The sequence below is a fragment of the Trachypithecus francoisi genome, unplaced genomic scaffold (assembly GCF_009764315.1).
Source record: "Trachypithecus francoisi isolate TF-2019V2 unplaced genomic scaffold, Tfra_2.0 Lachesis_group13, whole genome shotgun sequence".
NCBI lineage: Eukaryota > Metazoa > Chordata > Mammalia > Primates > Cercopithecidae > Trachypithecus > Trachypithecus francoisi.
Window position 1 is genome coordinate 46,121,743 of NW_022681458.1, and position 20,207 is coordinate 46,141,949.

Sequence of the window (20,207 nt, forward strand, 5' to 3'; positions counted from 1 at the left end):
GATCTTTTTATTAAATGGATCTAAAATTCTACTTTGAAGGGACATGATTCATTTATATACAAGCTTTCACACTCACTTTCCTCACACTCCTTTCAATCATACTGTCTAGGCTGGGTTGACCTAGCCTGGGTAATCATTGCTTGGTGATATTATCTCTGTGGCAGCTCTAGCTGTTGTCCTTCTTTCTGTCTATTCTTCAAGCCCAGAAATGAATGATGTTCAAACTTGGTTCTTTTTTTTTTTTTTTTTTTTTGAGACACAGTCTCACTGTATTGCCCAGGCTGGAGTGCAGTGGCACCATCTGGGCTCACTGCAACCTCTGCCTCCGAGGTTCAAGCAACTGTCTGTCTCAGCCTCCCGAGTAGCTGGGATTACAGGTGCCTGCCAGCACGCCTGGCTAATTTTTTTGTAATTTTAGTAGAGACAGGGTTTCACCATCTTGGCCAGGCTGGTCTTTAACTCCTGACCTTGTGATCCGCCCGTCTCAGCCTCCCAAAGTGCTGGGATTACAGGCGTGAGCTACGGTGCCCGGCCCTCAAACTTGGTTTTAATTCACAAGTCACTATCACATTCACCACTATTTCTCCTTCAAACATTTGTGCTCTCTTTAAACTCCCTGACCTTAAAAAATTACCTTTACTTATGCCTGGAAGGTATGGCTGACTAGCAACAGTGTTGGTATTGTCATCTAACTGCTGTTAATCTTTCGCCTCAAACAGAAAATATTCACTTCAGAAGGCCTACTTAACCCAAAAACACTTCCAGGAATGTTGAAATCTTTGAACTTAAAAGGGTAAATTCTAAATCACTCATTTTCTTTCTTCATCTTCTCTCTCTTTATTTATGTTATTTTTTTTTTTTTTTTTTGAGACGGAGTCTTGCTCTGTCGCCGGGGCTGGAGTGCAGTGGCCGGATCTCAGCTCACTGCAAGCTCCGCCTCCCGGGTTCACGCCATTCTCCTGCCTCAGCCTCCCGAGTAGCTGGGACTACAGACGCCCGCCACCTCGCCCGGCTAGTTTTTTGTATTTTTTAGTAGAGACGGGGTTTCACAGTGTTCGCCAGGATGGTCTCGATCTCCTGACCTCGTGATCCGCCCGTCTCGGCCTCCCAAAGTGCTGGGATTACAGGCTTGAGCCACCGCGCCCGGCCTATTTATGTTATTTTTTAGAGAAAGGGTCTCACTCCTGTTGCCCAGGCTAGAGTGCAGTGGCATGATCCTAGCTCACCGCAGCCTTGACCTCCGGGGCTCAAGCCATCCCCCCATCTCAGCCTCCCAAATAGCTGGGACTACAGGCACTCACCACCATGCCCAACTATTTTTTGTATTTTTTGTAGAGACACAGTATCCCCATGTTGGCCAGGCTGGTCTCAAACTCCTGGGCTCAAGCAATCCACCCACCTCGGCCTCCCAAAATGCTGGGATTATAGGCATAAGCCACGGCACCCAGCCTTAAATCACTTGTTTTCTTAAAAAAGTACAACGATAGGCATATAGCAAGACATGATGTGATATAATGAAAAAGATACAGACTTAGAATCAGACAGATTTCAGTCTAAATCCCAGCACAACCATTTACCATCTAGGCCTCAGTTTGTTTTTGTTTTTTTTAATCTGCAAAATATGCATTACTTTACAAGGTGTTTATGAAGAGTTAACAGGGAAAATTTTTATGAAGCACCTAACTTATTTCCTATGTGTGGTATGTTGATCACTGTATTTATTATGATCATAGGTAACTTCTCTATAAAAACACAAAGAATTAATTTCAGAATGCTCACTTCATGCTATAATTACTACAAATTTATTCTGGTTTAGTTTGCACATCTCTGAATTGGCAAAAATTCTTCCAGTGAAATGATCTGTTCCAACAGTGCTGGCTCTGGACCTTTCCTCCCTAATTCTATCTTCTGCCACTGCCAGCTCTTCTTTCTGAGAATCAGATCAAATGATACAGGGATGCTTCAAAGTATTTGCAGGAAAATGACAACCTATCCTACGAGTAGCTTCTAAGTCACCACAGTTGACGTCTACAAAGATAAAAACAGTCCTTACCCCATGCTGAATTCAGTACCAAGAAAGCAAACTCCATCAAACACTTCCTTCAAAGAAATCAAAGGACTTGGCCGGGCGCGGTGGCTCAAGCCTGTAATCCCAGCACTTTGGGAGGCCGAGACGGGCGGATCACGAGGTCAGGAGATCGAGACCATCCTGGCTAATACGGTGAAACCCCGTCTCTACTAAAAATACAAAAACTAGCCGGGCGAGGTGGCGGGCGCCTGTAGTCCCAGCTACTCGGGAGGCTGAGGCAGGAGAATGGCGTAAACCCGGGAGGCGGAGCTTGCAGTGAGCTGAGATCCGGCCACTGCACTCCAGTCCGGGCGACAGAGCGAGACTCCGCCTCAAAAAAAAAAAAAAAAAAAAAAGAAATCAAAGGACTCACAATCAGTATGGCATTACATTTCCAATTCTAAATATGCATTTAAGGACATTCAGCTGATTTTTCAACATGTACTTTTGTGTTAGCCTTCTTTCCAAACATTTTGTTATTAAACATCTAGAAATACACAGTATATCTACATGTACTACATAAACAACCTAAATAATGTATATTCAAATTTTGCCTGTCTCAACAATATAATTCACTATGATTCCAAAAAGCACCATCATTGATCATCCTGCTGTCTCATCCATTACTGGCAGTCAGACAGCAGACAGTCAAAAGGAAATGAGTAAACCCAATGAATAAATCATATCTTAGATAAATTTGAGATAAATTAAAACTATAGAAAATTTATGTTCTATTTGAAAAATATTAGATCCAGACTCTTGAACCCTCTACTTATTTTTGGAGCAAGGATTCTCTGTCCCCTGCATTGATCTCTGAGATATCAGAGTTAGGCAGAGATATGAGAGAAAATGGATGAGTGATCCAAGAAGTGGGAACTATGGCAAGAGACAGGTTTTCAAGAATGTAGGTTTTACAAGAGCTGAGCTGCTAGTTGCTCAGTACCTCAAATGGAGCAACATTCAATGAACTTTGATTGGATACATTCCTTTCTTCTGTTTTGTTCACTCCATATTTTTGACATCTAAAATAACAACTCCCGTATATTGTTTACAAATAGTTATTCAATGAATGAATGGCTCTTGAAGGGGCTCTGACAATGTAGATGACTTAGAGTGGGAGATTTTATGGTAGTATTTGTGGTAGGCTTTTCCTGGGGATCAGGAACTTCAATCCTTACCTACAGAATGCTTGCTAAATAGAGGATTTCCTATGTAGTTCTCCAGACTTCAAAGATTCACAAGCAGATTTCACAAAGTCTAGACAACTTGAACTACCAAATGTAACTCTAATATTTAACTTTCACCTCAGGAAGTTTTGCCCTATATTTCATGCATATCAGTTTATGATGTAATCCCCTCTCTTTCTCTGAACTCTGGGGAAGTATTTCTACAGTGCCTTCATGTATTTATTGTGAATGGAGTCACCATTGGTTCTTCTTTTCTCCAGGCTAACTCAAATATACTTTTACCTCAGCTATATTTTTCTAACCCTTTAATGATCTTGGTTGCTCTTTGAATGTTCTCCAGTATTTTAATGTCTAAAGTCCTGGAGGCAGGCTGGGCACGGTGGCTCATGCCTGTAATCCCAGCACTTTAGGAGGCCGAGGCGGGCAGATCACTTGAGGTCAGGAGTTTGAGACCAGCCTGGCCAACATGGTGAAATCCTGTCTCTACCAAAAATACAAAATTAGCTGGGCATGGTGGTGGGCACCTGTAATCCCAGCTACTTGAGGCTGAGGTAAGATAATCGCTTGAGCCCAGGAGGCAGAGGTTTCAATGAGTCAAGATTGTGCCACTGCACTCCAGTCTGGGTGATGGAGCAAGACTCTGTGTTGAGATAAATAAATAAATAGTAAAGTTCTGGAGACTCTGTCTCTAAATAAATAAATAAATAAAGTCCTGGAGGCCACACTTGGACATAGTATGCTGGGACTGGCAGGTGGAGGCAAATGCTAAATTATTATTCTAAGACCATCTCATACTTCCTATTCCATCTTACTCAGACTTGTGTCAGCTTTAGTTTAGTTTTTTTTTTTCCTGTTTTTTTTTCATTATATGCTCCATTTGTAAGTTCATCCTTTCTCACCATTGCTGAGGCAGTTATCTTTTATATTGGGAACTCATATATCTAGTTTGTCATTCTATAGCTTCTGCATTTGCAATTTCCTTCCTTGAGTACATTCCTCATGTGCATCAGCATTACATTTTCTCTCTATTTCTAAACACATCATAGCTAGGCACATCACACCTCAGCCCTGTGTTAGGCAAATACAAGCATTCCAAATATAGTATTGATATCTGAAATTGAAAACCACACTCATTCTCTTTATCAATATCTTTCCATCCCCAAACTTGTTTCTTCTGCTAACTCCTCAGTCTGGATTCTCAGCAGCACCACCTGCACAAGCTAGAGAGGTCAATCAATTTTATTATATTCTCTTTTACTACCTATAGCTAATTGGTTTCCAAGTCCTGCTGAGTTTAATTCTGACATATCCTGTTGAGTTCGCTCTTGAAGATGGCCCTTCCCCTTTATTTCACTCTACTACCTAAGTTCAGGTCTTCAGCATCCCTGGATTGGTCTACTCATATTAGAAGCCTTTGCTTTCTCTCATTCAATACATTATTCTTTCCTTTCTCTCTTTTTCTTTTTCTTTTCTTTCTTTCTTTCTTTTTTTTTTTTTGAGACAGAGTCTTGCTCTGTTGCCCAGGCTAGAGTACAGTGGCGCAATCTCGGCTCACTGCAACCTCCGCCTCCCGGTTTCAAGCGATTCTGCCTCAGCCTCCCAAGTAGCTGGGATTACAGGCACCCACCATCATGCCCGGCTAATTTTTGTATTTTTAGAAGAGATGGAGTTTCACCATGTTGACCAGGCTGGTCTCGAACTCCTGACCTCAAGCGATCCTCCCATCTCAGACTCCCAAAGTGCTGCGATTACAGGTGTGAGCCACCGCACCTGAGCTCTTTCCTTTCTCTTAACACATATATTATCATGAATTTTTTTACCTTAAAAAAAATTCATATTGTCTCTATTGCTTAATATGCATTCAGGACCCTGACATCACCTGCCATTTCAGACATATCTCTTGCTATCATTCTTTCCAAACCAAATTCTACACCAGGATGGCAAATGTGTTTATTTTTATTAATTGAAAGTTGCTGCGTAAAACAATATATTGTAAGGAAAAGTGCCATGACAAATTGGCCATGCCTACCATGAAGTGGAGGTAATAACAACACCTTTGTAAAATATTTGCTATCCATCTAGCTATACGGATTGAATATTTAAATTTCCCCAACACTTCATTTGCTTTGGTACTCTATGACTTACTTTTCTAGAACTGATCTCATAGATTTGAATCTTGCTTTTCTTTCTCAATACCCTCAGTTAACTTTTTCTCTTTTCTTTTTTCTTTTTGTTTTTTTATCTTTTTTGGTGAGATGGAGTCTCATTCTGATGCCCAGGCTAAAGTGCAATGGTATGATCTCAGCTCACTGCAACCTCTCCCTCCCAGGCTCAAGCAATTCTCCTGCTTCAGCCTCCCGAGTAGCTGGGATTTACAGGCATGTGCCACCATGCCCTGCTAATTTTTGTATTTTTAGTAGAGATACGGTTTCACCATGTTGGCCAGGCTGTTCTCAAACTCCTGACCTCAGGTGATCCACCCACCTCAGCCTCCTAAAGTACTGGGATTACAGGCGTGAGCCACTGCACCCAGCCCTTCTTTTTCTTTTTAAAATAGAGACAAGGCCTGGCGAGGTGGCTCACGCCTGTAATCCCAGAACTTTGGGAGGTCGAGGCGGGTGGATCATGAGATCTGGAGATCGAGACCATCCTGGCTAACATGGTGAAACCCCATCTCTACTGAAAATACCAAAAATTAGCTGGGCGTGGTGGCGGGCGCCTATAGTCCCAGCTACTTGGGAGGCTGAGGCAGGAGAATGGCATAAACCCGGGAGGCAGAGCTTGCAGTGAGCCATGATCGCACCACTGTACTCCAGCCTGGGAGACAGCAAGACTCTGCCTCAAAAAAATTAAAATTAAAATTAAAATTAAAATTGAAATAAAATAAAATAAAAGAGACAAGGTCTCACTATGTTGCCTAGGCTGGTCTTGAACTCCTGAGCTCAAGTGATTTTCCCAACTCAGCCTCCCCAAGTGCTCGAATTACAGGCATGAGCCACCATGCTCGGCCATCTCAGTTAACTTTTTTTTTTTCTTTGAGACGGTGTCTCTCTGGCACCCAGGCTGGAGTGCAGTGGCACAATCCCGGCTCACTGCAACCTCTGCCTCCCAGGTTCAAGTGATTCTTCTGCATCAGCCTCCCGAGTAGCTGGGACTACAAGTACAAGCCACCACACCTGGCTAATTTTTTGTATTTTTAGTAGCGATGGGCTTTCACCATATTGGCCAGGCTGGCCTTGAACTCCTGACCTCATGATCTGCCCACCTCCACCTCCCAAAGTGCTGGGATTACAGGCATGAGCCACTACGCCCGGCTCAGTTAACTTTAAAAAATAATTTTAAAAAAGATATTTGGACAGCAAATGGGCATGCAAAAAAAATTTTTTTGATCCATGCCTTATATCATATACCAAATATATATGAAAGATCAGATACTTGAAAGTAAAAAGGTAAGCTGGGCACAGTGGCTCACGCCTGTAATCCCAGCACTTTGGGAGGCTGAGGCGGGCAGATCACCAGGTCAGGAGATCGAGACCATCCTGGCTAACATGGTGAAACCCCGTTTCTACTAAAAAATACAAAAAATTAGCCGGGTGTGGTGGCGGGTGCCTGTAGTCCCAGCTACTCGGGAGGCTAAGGCTGGAGAATGGTGTGAACCCAGCAGGCAGAGCTTGGAGTGAGCCGAGATCGCGCCACTGCACTCCAGCCTGGGCCTCTGTTGAGATCTTACATTTGCTTTTGTGAGTCATTTGTGAATATCGGTCTCCCTCATCTGAATGTGAAGCTCCTAAAGACTGGGAGGGAAGGCGTCTGTTTTTGCACACCTCACCAGAGCTCAACCTGTTTTGCACAGGGACGCTATGCAAATGTTTGTTGAATGAACAAATGCAGGCTCAGGGCACTGTGTCGGGGGTGGGGGAAACTGCTAGGAAAGATAAAAAAAGGTGAGATAATCTCTGCCTTTAGGCAGTTTATCAATCAAGGAGGTTAAGATAAATACACATAATTAGAAAGCAGAATGTGGTCACTGCCGTAGGAATTATAAGCAAAGTTGTACAGGATTTAGAGCAAAGTAGAATTTTGTAATGTTAGAATAATTTTTTAAATGTATTCTATATCTGAAGAATGCAGTGGTATTTGGAAAAGGGTTTTGAAAGACTAGTGTGATTTTCTCAAGAAAGGGCAAGGTATTTAATTCAGAAAATCACATATCTCTAGAGGCCAGGGAAGTAATGTCTGTAAGGGAATGGACTGCCAAGTGGAAACTGAGATAAATGAATCTAGAAGTTCTTAAACTTGACTGCACATTACCATCACCTGGGAGATTTAAAAAGTCCCTATACTCAGGCCATAACCCAAGCCAACTAAATCCAGGGAGGTGGGATGGGGTGAGAGTGGAACCTAAGCATCTGTACGTTTTTAAAAAACTGGCCAGATGGCCGGTCATAGTGGCTCACACCTGTACTCCCAGCACTTTGGGAGGTTGAGGTGGGAGGATTGCCTGAAGACAGGAGTTAGAAACCAGCCTGAGCAGCAACAGCCAGACCCTGTCTCTATAAAACAAACAAAAACTGCCCCAGGTGATTTCAGTGTGGACCAGCAACATTCTCATTACCTGGAGATTTGTTAAAAATGCAGATTCCCAAGCCTGACTCTGAACCTACCCAATCAGAAACTGCATTGTGGCATTATCTGCAGTGATTCTCACCTACACTACAGTTTGTGAAGTTCTACTCTAGAGAACTTTATCCTCCTCTGAGGAAACACACATTCACTATCCATTATCTATCTAGTACTTCTATGAGGGAAAGCAGACCCCATCTATTTTTCCCTTTTTTTGTTGTTTATTGAGGCAAGGTCTCACTGCTCCCTGGGCTGAGTATACTGACAGGATCACGGCTCACTGTAGCTTTGATCTCCTAGGCACAGGTGATCCTCCCACCTCAGCCTCCCGAGTAGTGAGGACCATAAGGCACGCACCACCATGTCTGGCTAATATTTTATTTTTTTGTAGCAGGGTCTTGCTATGTTGCCTAGGTTAGTCTCAAACTCCTGGACTCAGGTGATCCTGCCACCTTAGCCTCCCAAAGTGCCAGGATAACAGTCTTGAAGCACCATGCCTGACTGTTTTTTTTCATTTATATTGCTGGCAATAACACAAATAATTGAAATCAGTTTCAAGCCATCAAAAGATAACTGAGGCTTCCCAGTTTGTGGGGGGAGAAAACGATGAATTAGTGGAGTTTGTCTAAAGCTTAAGTTCTTTTAGAGTGGAAGTTTTTGAAGGGGGTTTTTGATATTAACATTAATACCAAAAGCCAAAACATCTCTGCCAGCAATATTTTATGTCAAAGTTTAGTATGTGACACTGGTCAAAGTAGGTAGGGGTTGTGGAGCACTACCAGATGAGCAATTCTTCTCTACAAGTTCCTTAAGCAAAATGTAAAGGAAATTGAATATTGGAAATGAATCTATAAAAGTTTGGAGGGCTTGGAATGCAAAAGTAGAGCTTACATGCTTAATTTTGGCACCAAAAATTCACTCAATATTTTTAAAGCCAGGATTATAATTACAATACAAACAAAAGTGAAAACTTGCTCCATCATGATCTGGTTAGATACATAACTGGTGCAAAGGAAAACAGTTGAAGGCTTTTAAGCAGCATACTTCTCAAGCTCTTACTATGTATCAGATGCTATTTCAAGCCCTTTAACTTAATTCCTTCTGTAGTCATGGCCTTTATCTTTATTCCTAGCCAGCCAGCCTTCTGGAAAATTGATGTAATTGCTCATAGAATGAATGATCTCACAAGATAAAAGTGTGGATGACTCAGAGCAGCTCATCCATCCAACTAGAGACTGGAGACTGTCAACAGCTCCATAACTTCGTCTTTGAATACGAAGGACCCAAAGGACCACTGAGATTGGAGACAGAACAAAGGTAGGGACAGTGAAAATATACCACGGAAGATTCCTTTCTCCACATTGCTAATAAGTTTTACAACAGTTACCAAATTTAAAAAGGAAAATAGTAGGATGTGGCTTTTAAAGAATAGTAAATATTTGCAACAATTTTCTCTTGCTTCTATATTCCTTATACGATCTATTATTATTTTTTAGGTTAATTTGTTGCTCTGGGTAATGTTTTTATCTACCTCTGCTGAAATACTATATAAAATCACTTCTGTGGTTAAATATAATTAACTGCAAATGAAAAAGATAGTCTAAAAGCTTTAATCTGTTGAACTTACACTTTATTAAACTATGCATTATTACTACTAAAACACACTAGGTATTTTTGTACACAATTCATAAGAGCAAAAATAAAACACTTCACCAAATAGGTTTCTGTAAGAAGTTTGATAGATTTTTAAAAAGAAACTCCTAAGCACTTTCAAAATTTTAAACACTCTAAGAATATAATCAGAGAACAGCTGTACCATCCCTTTGTAATTTTATAAAGCATGCACTCACTTTGTTTTGACAAAAAGTTCACATTTGTTTTTGAGACATGCACAAGCATAGTAACAAAGGAAATGAGGAACAATGTACTATATTAGATAGGCAAGGCACACAGACATGACAAAGGAAAAAAAATTCTCCTTTTGAGCTAAAAAGAGAAAAACGATTACTATCATCAAGGAGGAAGAAAGGCATCTCTAAGAAATATTTTCCCAGCAGTTAACTAGGAGGATAGAGGAGTGGGGTGGGTGAAGAGAAGGGTACCAAGTCAGAGAACATTGTTGATGGTCCCTATGAACAGAACTTTGATTTATACAACAAATCAATCCACTTACAGGACGTGCTTAACTTCACCTGTTGGGAGGTAAGTTCAATCTCTTTCCCTTCTTTAAATGAATGGGAAAGGTTTTCCACTCAGCCACTGCCTCCCACCACAGGAATGCTTGCTATCTGGAGAGTTGTTTTGAAACCCATAGCACTTAAAGGAGCTGTATCAACAGGTTTTTCCTTCTCCCTCACACTGAGCCAATTGTAAATGTTGAATGAGAACCTTGAACAGGTTAAACACTACTGCAGGAATTCAAAACCAGCTCTAGCTATAGAATCTCAATTTACAATTTATCACTTCAGCCTTTCTGAGGGAGGGCTATAGAGCCAAAAAAGGACTGTTTCCTGGCAGTATAATACAAAGCACATTTTAAGGAAAGCCTGAAAGTTGGCCTTGGAATTTAGTTGAGACAGAGAAATGTGACTTCCCAGATGGAGCTGCTAATGTGTGTCAAGAAAACTCAAAATAGCCAAAAATGTCTTTCCCAGCAACGTGACAAATTCTAAGCTCTTATATGCTTATTTTTATTTTCAAGATGGCGTCTCGCTCTGTCGTCAGGCTGGAGTGCAGTGGCACGATCTCGGCTCACGGCAACCTCTGCCTCCCAGGTTCAAGCGATTCTCCTGCCTCAGTCTCTCTAGTAGCTGGGATTACAAGCGCGCGCTAATTTTTGTATTTTTAGAGACGAGCGTTCACCATATTGGCCAGGATGGTCTCGATCTCTTGGCCTCGTGATCCACCCGCCTCAGCCGCCCAAAGTGCTGGGATTACAGGCATGAGCCATTGCGCCCAGCCATATATTTATGATATAGAAGTATTTCTATGGTCACCACTCATCAACGTAAATATTTATCTTTTCCCTCTCAACTTTGGCCTATAGAGTTTCCATTCTGTCTTGAAACAAAACTGCTTCCAGTACTTGGATGATGGGGCAAAATACTCATCATAGAAGTTTCACTCTTCCAGCTCTAAATGCTAGAGGGAAAGTCATAGACAAACTCGAACCATATTTTCATCTTCTAATATGAATGTTAAAAACTAGAAATTGAAAAGTCATTTGTATTGTTTCCTTAGATTAACCTTTTTTTTTTTTGGTTGAAGGGCTAATGTCCAGAACTTGGCTTGCCATGTTTGCACAGCCATTTGTCACTATTTTCATACGTTTTCAATTTATTTTGCACTACCAAGTGGCTACTTTTAACGGGTTCTGTGGCTTGATATAATTTGAGTTATCATGAAGCTTCTCAAACTTCATTTGCCATAAACTTTATTGGAAATGACTGTACTATGATATCAAACATTGAACAATGATGTGATAAAGAATATGCATTTTTATTATAAGTAAACAAACAAGAGCACAATTAAAAATAAGCTAACATTCCAAAATGAACACACAGTTTAAAAGACTATCCTTAATCTTAATGAAAGAAATTAATATCTCTGTAATAAAAAACTACTGAGCAAATAACTTGCTATGTACAGATTATTTTAACTAGTTCCCTAGATGATCTATATACAAAAATTGAAAAGGGACAGTGTCAGTTGGGTGCAGTGCCTCATGCCTGTAATCCCAGCACTTTGGGAGGCTGAGGCAGGAGGATTGCTTGAGCCCAGGAGTTCAAGACCAGCCATGTAAACACAGTGAGATCCCATCTCTTTTTTTTTTTTTTCTTTTGAGACAGAGTCTTGCTCTGTCACCCAGGCTGGAGTGCAGTGGCATGATCTCAGCTCACTGCAACCTCCACAGCCTGAGTTCAAGCAATTCTCATGCCTCAGCCTCCCAAGTAGCTGGAACTACCAGTGTGCAGTATCACTTCCAGCTAATTTTTTGTATTTTAATAGAGAGGGGGTTTCACATGTTGCCCAGGCTCGTCTCAAACTCCTGAGCTCAGGCAATCCTCCCGCCTCGGCCTCACAAAGTGCTAGAATTACAGGCATGAGCCACGGTGCCTGGCCTGAGACCCCATCTCTACAAAAAATTAGAAAAAGAAAAAAAGAAAAAAAAAAGGGACAATGTGCAGGTAACTGGTTAATTTATTAATGTAATAGAATCTAGGACTCAACAAAAAACTTGAATGTCTAATTACTCTGCATTTGAGGAAGCAAAATAAAGTAACAACAAAAGCAGAGACATTTAAGGAAATGAAATAAGGAATCAAAAGATAAGAGTCAGCAATGGAGATGACTTGTCATAGCACACAAACCAGAGTGAATACTTAAAGATACATTTTACTGTGTTTCTCAGCCTCTCTGAGATTCATTCAACAGTTTGAAGTCTTCATCAAGTTAAACAACAACAAAAAAGGCTTTGAAAAAAATACTCAAAGTCAACCAAATTACCTACTGAACTTTGCCCTAAAATTTGCACTAGACACTATGATTTTATCACTTTTTAAAGGGATACAACAAAGCTTTTTAAAAGAATTTCCAGAGGGCATGAAGTATTTCCAAAAGTGAGGAAAAGAAGTCTATAATCATGTAAGCATTACTTATTTAGTCATTGCAAATTAAGATGATCAGATATCTCCATAAAATGGGAATTTATGAATTTAAAGTTTTATACTAACATGCCTATACATTTTCCCATCCTCCCTCCCTCCCACTTTTTCTCCCTCCCTCTCTTTCTCTCTCTTTTCTAAAATTTGGGACTACAGAGGAGTTTGTTTGTTTGTTTGTTTTGAGACAGAGTCTTGCTCTGCCCAGGCTAGAGTGCAGTGGTGCGATCTCTGCTCACTGCAACCTCCGCCTCCCGGGTTCAAGCGATTCTCCTGCCTCAGCCTCCCGAGTAGCTGGGACTACAGGGGCATGCACAGAGAATTTTCATCTTCCTTTAAATTCTGGTGCCAAAGTGACCAAACCAACGTGGAGCAAGATTAGCTGGGAACATGTAAACCCTTTGCAGAATTTTATTTCTCACAATTTCTACAGAGAGTGGCATGAAAAAAATTAAGACTCCACAGTGGAGATGTTCAAGACATCTTCACCTATAACAGCAATATTCAGCAATAAGATTCATCAAAAGAGAAGGATATGTTGTGGTACATTCATGCAATGGAATTCTATGCAACAAAAGAACAAATTACTGACACATGAAAGTACATAGTTTATGGTTCCATTCACATGAAGGTAATAGCAGAGCTTACCAGGGAGGAGTTATTGGTTGGGAAAGGGCCCCAGAAGCCTTCTGTGGGCTAAAACTGTGCTAGATCTTGAGTTGAGTGAAGTATACAGGTATATCAATGCATAAACATTCACTGAGGTATAATATGATTTGCATACTTTCCTGTATCTAGATTATTCCACAATTTAAAATTTCAATAATGAAATTAAAAGAAAATTCACAGCAGAGGGAAAAAAGTCCAAGTTAGAAAGCCACCACCAAAATGTCAACCGGTTCAACAAAAGTGGAATTCTTAAGAAAGAGAATTCCCACTTTAAAAAATACAGAAAAACAACCCCTTCCTCAGGGGTTGAAAGAATGGGCAACTTGTTTTTCTTTTAAAGTTCCCTCTCTCATTAGGCATAGGAGGGAAACTAAAGAATGACAAAACACCCCCAAAACTAGGAGGTTTGGGGGACTTCAGTTACACTTTAGAATTGCTTGGTGTCTCCTCAGAAGTTGTAGGGGGTACTCTGATTTTCTTTTGAGGGAGATGGCTGCAGAGTGACCAAGAAGACAGAGAGGAAATCGATGATCTGGGTTTCAAGTAGAGAATTAAAGTTTGGCCTCAAGCTCACTTTCTATATTGCTCAACAAGAGGGAAGACTGTGGGCAGAAGTGCCATTCAGGTATGAGCGACGTACATTTGGTTAGATTTTCTTTTGTGTTCTTTCTGGGAAAAACCAACAGCTTAATCTGGTAGATCGGGGGTAGAAGGATGAGAAGCCCTGGTGTTTATTTCTAGAGAAACTCTTTTGATATAATTTATGTGCTCTTCTTTTTCAAAAAGCTATTGCAAAACAAATCCCTGCCTTCATAGCTGCTTTTCTTCTTTCCAGGCTTTTTAGGCACACGATGAAGGCTTTTCTCCTATTCTCCCTCTGGACACTCCCCAGCCGTGGGAGGTAATTTCAGACAGTAGAGGCTGTGGCTGGTGATGAATGCTTAGAAGGCTTCAGCTTGGGCCTTGAGCTTCATGCTCTGGCGTTCCTACCTCCTGTCTGAAATGTTAACACTAGCTCACTGTCTCATTCACCACTCAAAAGTGCTGCCATTTATAGCCTGGCTGCTTTTATGAAATCGATTTAGAAATCCTAGACCAAAATGAATAGAGAAAATAATGGACAATGCTAAACCTGAACATTTCATTTAAATAATATGTATGGGGGAAGAGAATTTAAAACTTAGGGCCTATGTATTAGGTGTTTTGCATACATTACTGCACTTAGCCCTCATGACACCTCTACAAGTTAAAAGTTAGTATCTTCATTTTGTAAGTGGAAATCTCAGACTTCAAAGAACAAAAGTAGGACAGGTATGTATGACCGCTCACACCTGTAAGCCCAGCACTTTGGGAGGATGAGGCGAGTGGATCACTTGAGCCCAAGAGTTCTAGACCAGCCTGGGCAACATGGCAAAAAACCCATCTCTACAAAAACCACAAAAACTTAGCCAGATGTGGTGGCATACACCTGTAATTGCAGCTACTGAGGAGGCTGAGTGAGAGGACCGCTTGAGCCCGGGAGATTGGGGCTGCAGTGAGCCAAGACTGCACCACTGCACTCCAGCCTGGGTGACAGAGTGAGATCCTATCTCGAAAAATAAAATAAAAAATAAAGGAACAAAGGTACTAAGTGTGCACAGCTAGGTTTCAAGCTCAGATTCACTTAACTCCAAAATCATTTTATCTTACTGTTGCTCAGACAAGATTCTTACTCAACACACACAAAGCTAAATTGTTCTTTTATCCTATGACAGAACATACATGATATATTAAATCAGCTAAAATAGATGGTAACCTCCTTGAGGGCAAAGGTTGATTACTCTTCTTTTAGTGTAGCAGAGTATGCCTCGATGTATTAGATGCATACTTCCAGATAGGTGCACATGAGATAGATGTTGATTTTTAAAATAAATTACACACACACACATACAATATATAAATTTTCTCAAAGCATGCATAAGCATCTACATCATTGTCAATATGGATTCAAATATGCAAAAAAATAAAATTTACACATTTAAGACGATGTAGTAAAAAGTGAAGTCAGTGAAAAGGATGGTTAGAATGCCAAATGATAACATAACCAAAAGAATTTTTAAAGCTGGGTACTGAATTACATTTGCTTGTCTTTAGCCTAAAGGCAAATTGGTTAATGTTTGTTATTTCACAATTAACAAGAAAGCAAGAATAAAGCCTTTCATGGCCTAACTGATTCTAAATAAAGAATCACTTGAAAAACAAACAAAAAACAAAAACCTGCAAATACAAGATGTTCTGCTTATACAAGATGAAACCTAAATGAGCAGACTAAAATCCAACTGTTAGTAAATTTATACTCTCATAACCAGTTCTTTACACCAAAAAATCCAAAAGCTGACTAAAAACTTTCTTTACTGGGCTTCTCCTCCATTTTGTTTTCTTTGTGTGGAAGAAAAGTTCTGAAAAAGATTTAAATTCTTGGTGCCTCATTTTTTCATGAAGATTATAGTCTGAAATTAGTCTATTTACTTTTAAATTAAATCATAATTTGTCACTCAAAGAACTGTGCCTAGGCCTTCCGTTTCTGTGTTGTCAATGACTCTTTGTAGTTAAAGATATGCAGATTTCCAAGGTGGTGTGCTTTGTTATATTCTTCTTACTATTACAATTCTGAGTTTGCCTGAGGGTAAGTAACTCAGAATTTTAAATTATTTCATAGAATGAAAATGGCTTCTTTCAATAATGAAGGCTCATTTGACTTTCCGGTAGAATTATCCAGGTTTTCAAGTTTGTGGTGGTTGTATTTGTGCTTCAGAATTATCTAAGGATGAGCTTCGTTGTGATTCTAAATGTACTCATAAGCAGTTAATCTCCATCTATATATGTTTGGTTAGGTCCAGAGATTATAAGAAAAAGAAAAACAACACCCAGTATTTCTTTCTTTCAAGACCTTGTCTTCATTACTTTGTTCATGATATGTTATTGCAGTAAATAGACATTTCTGAAATTTTAATAATGTATACCTATGCACTGTAAGGTTTTTTTCCTCCATTATTCTAAAATGTTTTCTCTTACTGTTTACTTTTGTGATTCTCCTTTCAACATTTTTTAGAGTGGTCATTTTCTATCAAAAGGAATGTCTTATGTTGGCTAAATTTGGAGAGGGGCCATCTCTTTTCAATCATTTTGACTTACTTTTGCATACAGCCTTTGCTCCACATTATGCTTCTTAAACCAATCTGTTTGGGCACATAAATTTCCTTCTTGTTCCTGCTTCTCCATTTTTAATGCTTGTCATTGTCTCAGCACTCTCTCAGTTTTAAGTCACATTTTCTTTTTCTATTCCTTTGTGTGAATCTACATATTTCTTCCTTTTAATTGGTAGTCACTTCATTCTGTTTTAAGGTCTTTAAAATTTACTTTTGGTCCCCATTGAGTCCCCTGTTGATGTCAATTTGGTAACACACCAAAGATTTACTGAATGGCACACTCCCTAAATATGACACTTCTGGTGTGTGGATGCAGGGCATGTCTGTCACTCTTTGCACTGACTCCAGGATGAGTGAAGACATTGTTACCCAAAAATCAAATACTAAAAGAAATGTCCAACTGTTTAACCAATAGTATATACTATACCATTTAGCAAATGGTTAAAAAAAAAAAAAGAAACTTACCCTTTAAAGATTTCAATAGATGATGTAGGATCTTTGCTTCTTTATTTCAATTCAATCCAACTCAGGTAACAATTATTGAAGCCTCTCAGGTCCAGGGGCTGTGGAGACCACAAATAGAAGGATAAAGCAAGTCCCTTCTCTTAAATTTGTATTCACTTAGATCAGCTAAGGCTTTCAAACACCAAACTTTATATAAAGTGTTTTCCTGGAAGGGTGTGTAGTAACTGTTTTCTCCAGCCGGTGAGGATCTTAGATTCCCCTACTTTTAAAGCTTCAGGTTGTTCTTCAGCTGTTCTTTTTATGTTGAATATCCTCAGGGGATTATACCCACTTCTACATTTAATGTATTTTAATTCAACCTTGTAATAATCTCTATAAATGCATTCATGAGCTCATCTTTCCCTTAGGACTTACACAGGTAGCAGAGATTACATTGGCATTCTTTACTACTTCCTGGCAATTGCAAGTCTGACTTCATAAATACTTCTATTTCTGTGCTTGCATCTAACAGTTTCAGAGACACTGTGATTACTTGATTACATAAATAAAACAAGGTCTTATGGACTGATTTGTTTTACAACACCATGACTATAGCAAACTGGCAATGCACCCAACACACAGTCTGGCTTTTCCTCTTCTTTAAATCATATTCCCACCCACCCAACCTCAACTCTTTTCTTTTTCTCCCAGTGAAAAATCCCTTTGAAATCTTGCAGGGTTTGTATCACTTTCTCATAGCATGCATTATGCTCCTACCCTGAGTATAATATTTCATGCTTACTTTGTTGACGTTATTGGCCCTAGGACAAAAAGTACATTTTGCATTTGAAGACAAAGAAAAGTGTATTTCTTCCCATTTCTTTCTTCTTTTGGCAAGGAAACTGGGATGAGAGAGTGGATGAGAGAGAAGTAATGCCCAAAAGAGAAACCATTGAAGCCTGATACGACTGTATGTGGCACCTTCAAGGAGGGTATGGTCTGGAAGGATTCTTAATTGAAATGATATCAAATACCACCTCCTAACTCAAACAACTCAATAGCAAGAAAACAATTAACCCAATCAAAAAACCAGCAAAAGGACCAAAATACATATTTATCAAAAGAAAACAAGCAGATGGCCAACAGATACATAAAAAAATACTCAGCATCATTAAACCTCAGGGAAATGAAAATTAAAACCACAATAATATATCACCTCACACGTTTTAGAATTGCTATTATCAAAAAGATGAAAGATAATAAGTGTTGGCAAGGGTGTGGAGAAAAGGGAACCCTGGTGTGCTGATAGTGGAAATGTAAATGAATACAGCCACGATGGAAAACAGTACAGAGGTTCCTCAGAAAACTGAAACTAGAATTACCATATGATTCAGCAATCCCACTACTGGGTGGGTGCATATTCAAAGAAAATGAAATCAATGTGTAAAAGAAGTATCTGCATTCCCATGTTCATTGCGGAATATATATATGTGTTATATATAAATATACGTGTGTGTGTATATATATAGAGTATATATATAGAGAGAGAGTATATATATTTTGAGACAGGGTCTCACTCTGTGACCCAGGCTAGAGTGCAGTAGCACAATCATGGTCCACTGCAGGCTTAACTTCCCCAGGCTGAGGTGATCCTCCTACCTCAGCCTCCCCAGTAGCTGGGACTACAGATGCCACCATGCTCAGCTAATTTTTATATTGTTTGTAGACACAGGGCTTTGCCATGTTGCCCAGGCTGGTCTAGAACTCCTGACCTCAAGCAATCCACTCGTCTCAGCCTCTCAAAGTGCCAGAATTACAGGTGTGAGCCACCACGCCTGGCCAGTTAAATTCTAAAGTGAAAAAAAAAAGAGAAACTCCTCAACTTGGAAGACTAAGCATTGTTCCCTGTTGAACTACATAACCAGACCCCCGTGTTCCTGGCTTAGGGTAAGAAACAGCCTACATCTGTCTGGGGGCTGTAGTCACTGTGCAGTGGCTCTTCACCTGAAATAGGGGGAGTGAGCACCAATGAAGGGAGCAAAATAAGGAAATGAATATGGAGGCCAAGACTTATAGATTAGGTCACGGTCCAGAAAGACCAAATGTAGATGGGCCATTAGATGCAGGGTAAACAAGTTGGTCATAGGCATTTGCATTATGAATCTCTTGCCTCATATCACTTTGTTCAAAGTGAAGGCAATATAATGTTTAAGAATGCATTAATTCAGGGTCTGAAACCAAAGCACATATTTTACAAAATAAACAAGACCTGAAGAGATAAGAGTGCATTATTTGGGGTTAGGTAGATCTGGGTTTGAGTCTTGGCATCGCCATTTATTATGTTAGTTACATAACCACACACACAAACACCACCCCTGCCATACCCTCCAAGTCTGTTTCTTTATTTGTAAAATAGGATAATAATTAAACATACTTCATAGAGTACTTGTTGTGCAGGTTGGATGACTTAATGTATGTAAATGAAGTCCTTAGCACAGTGCCTGACATTCTCAGTGGATGGTAGCTAAAAACAAACAATGAAACATCAACTGCCCACCAACTCCTATCTGGAAAAAGGTGACAGGATTGAAGAAAGCCTGTGGCACGGGAAATCAAATAGACTGCATCCCTCTGAACAAGGGCTGTCATGCGTCCTCTGTCGTCTTGTGATTTTAGATTTCCTTCATACTTCCCTGCCTTGCCATGGCCAGACGCTGCTAAAGACATTTCTTCATTTGACAAATGTCTAATAAGTGCCAACTCTGTGTCAAGTAGTTAGCTATGGGTTGGGGATATATTGGTAAACACCTCACAGAAATATTTGAAAAGATAGTTAATAAATAAGATAATCACACAAATACAAGTAAATGTCACCTGTAAGAAGACAAAAAAACCAGCATTTCACTCTAAGTGGGTTGACGAAAGAAGATCTCTGTGAGGAAGGGAAATGTAAGCTGAGACACCCCAAAGAGCAGCCTTTGTTTTTCTCCACCCATTATTGCCTTTCTCTGAAGAATTTGTGATAATCACCAGCCTTATCTGCTCTGTAACTTCCTTGTACTCCCCGGCTATCATTGTCTGGAAGTAGTATCAAGAGGCATCAAGGACAAACTATTTCCTAAACTATAGTGACCCTGCAGCCACACTCACTGATATAGCCACCAGGCAGCTACACACACACTTGTGCTGGCTGGTACTACGTAAGCACGCCAGACAAGCCAAGTGCCCTGGCATGAGACTGTATTCCCCTGCCGATGGGGAAGGGTGGCTTTTTCTACTTCACACAGGTAGAGCTGGCCAGTGGCCCTGGACATCCTCAAAATAAAAGCATACTCAGAAACCAGTGACAGGTTTTACATTCCTTTAA

General features: G+C 40.1%; 1 protein-coding gene across 1 annotated transcript in view; it reads right to left on the bottom strand.

Annotated features, from left to right (window-relative positions):
* Window positions 1–20,207, bottom strand: part of SLC39A10 (solute carrier family 39 member 10) — a 173,614-nt gene that overhangs the window by 124,969 nt on the left and 28,438 nt on the right. The window contains exon 2 of the mRNA XM_033230795.1: window positions 16,862–16,959. The gene's annotated coding sequence lies outside the window, so the exon portion shown is untranslated. The remainder of the gene's footprint in view (window positions 1–16,861; window positions 16,960–20,207) is intronic.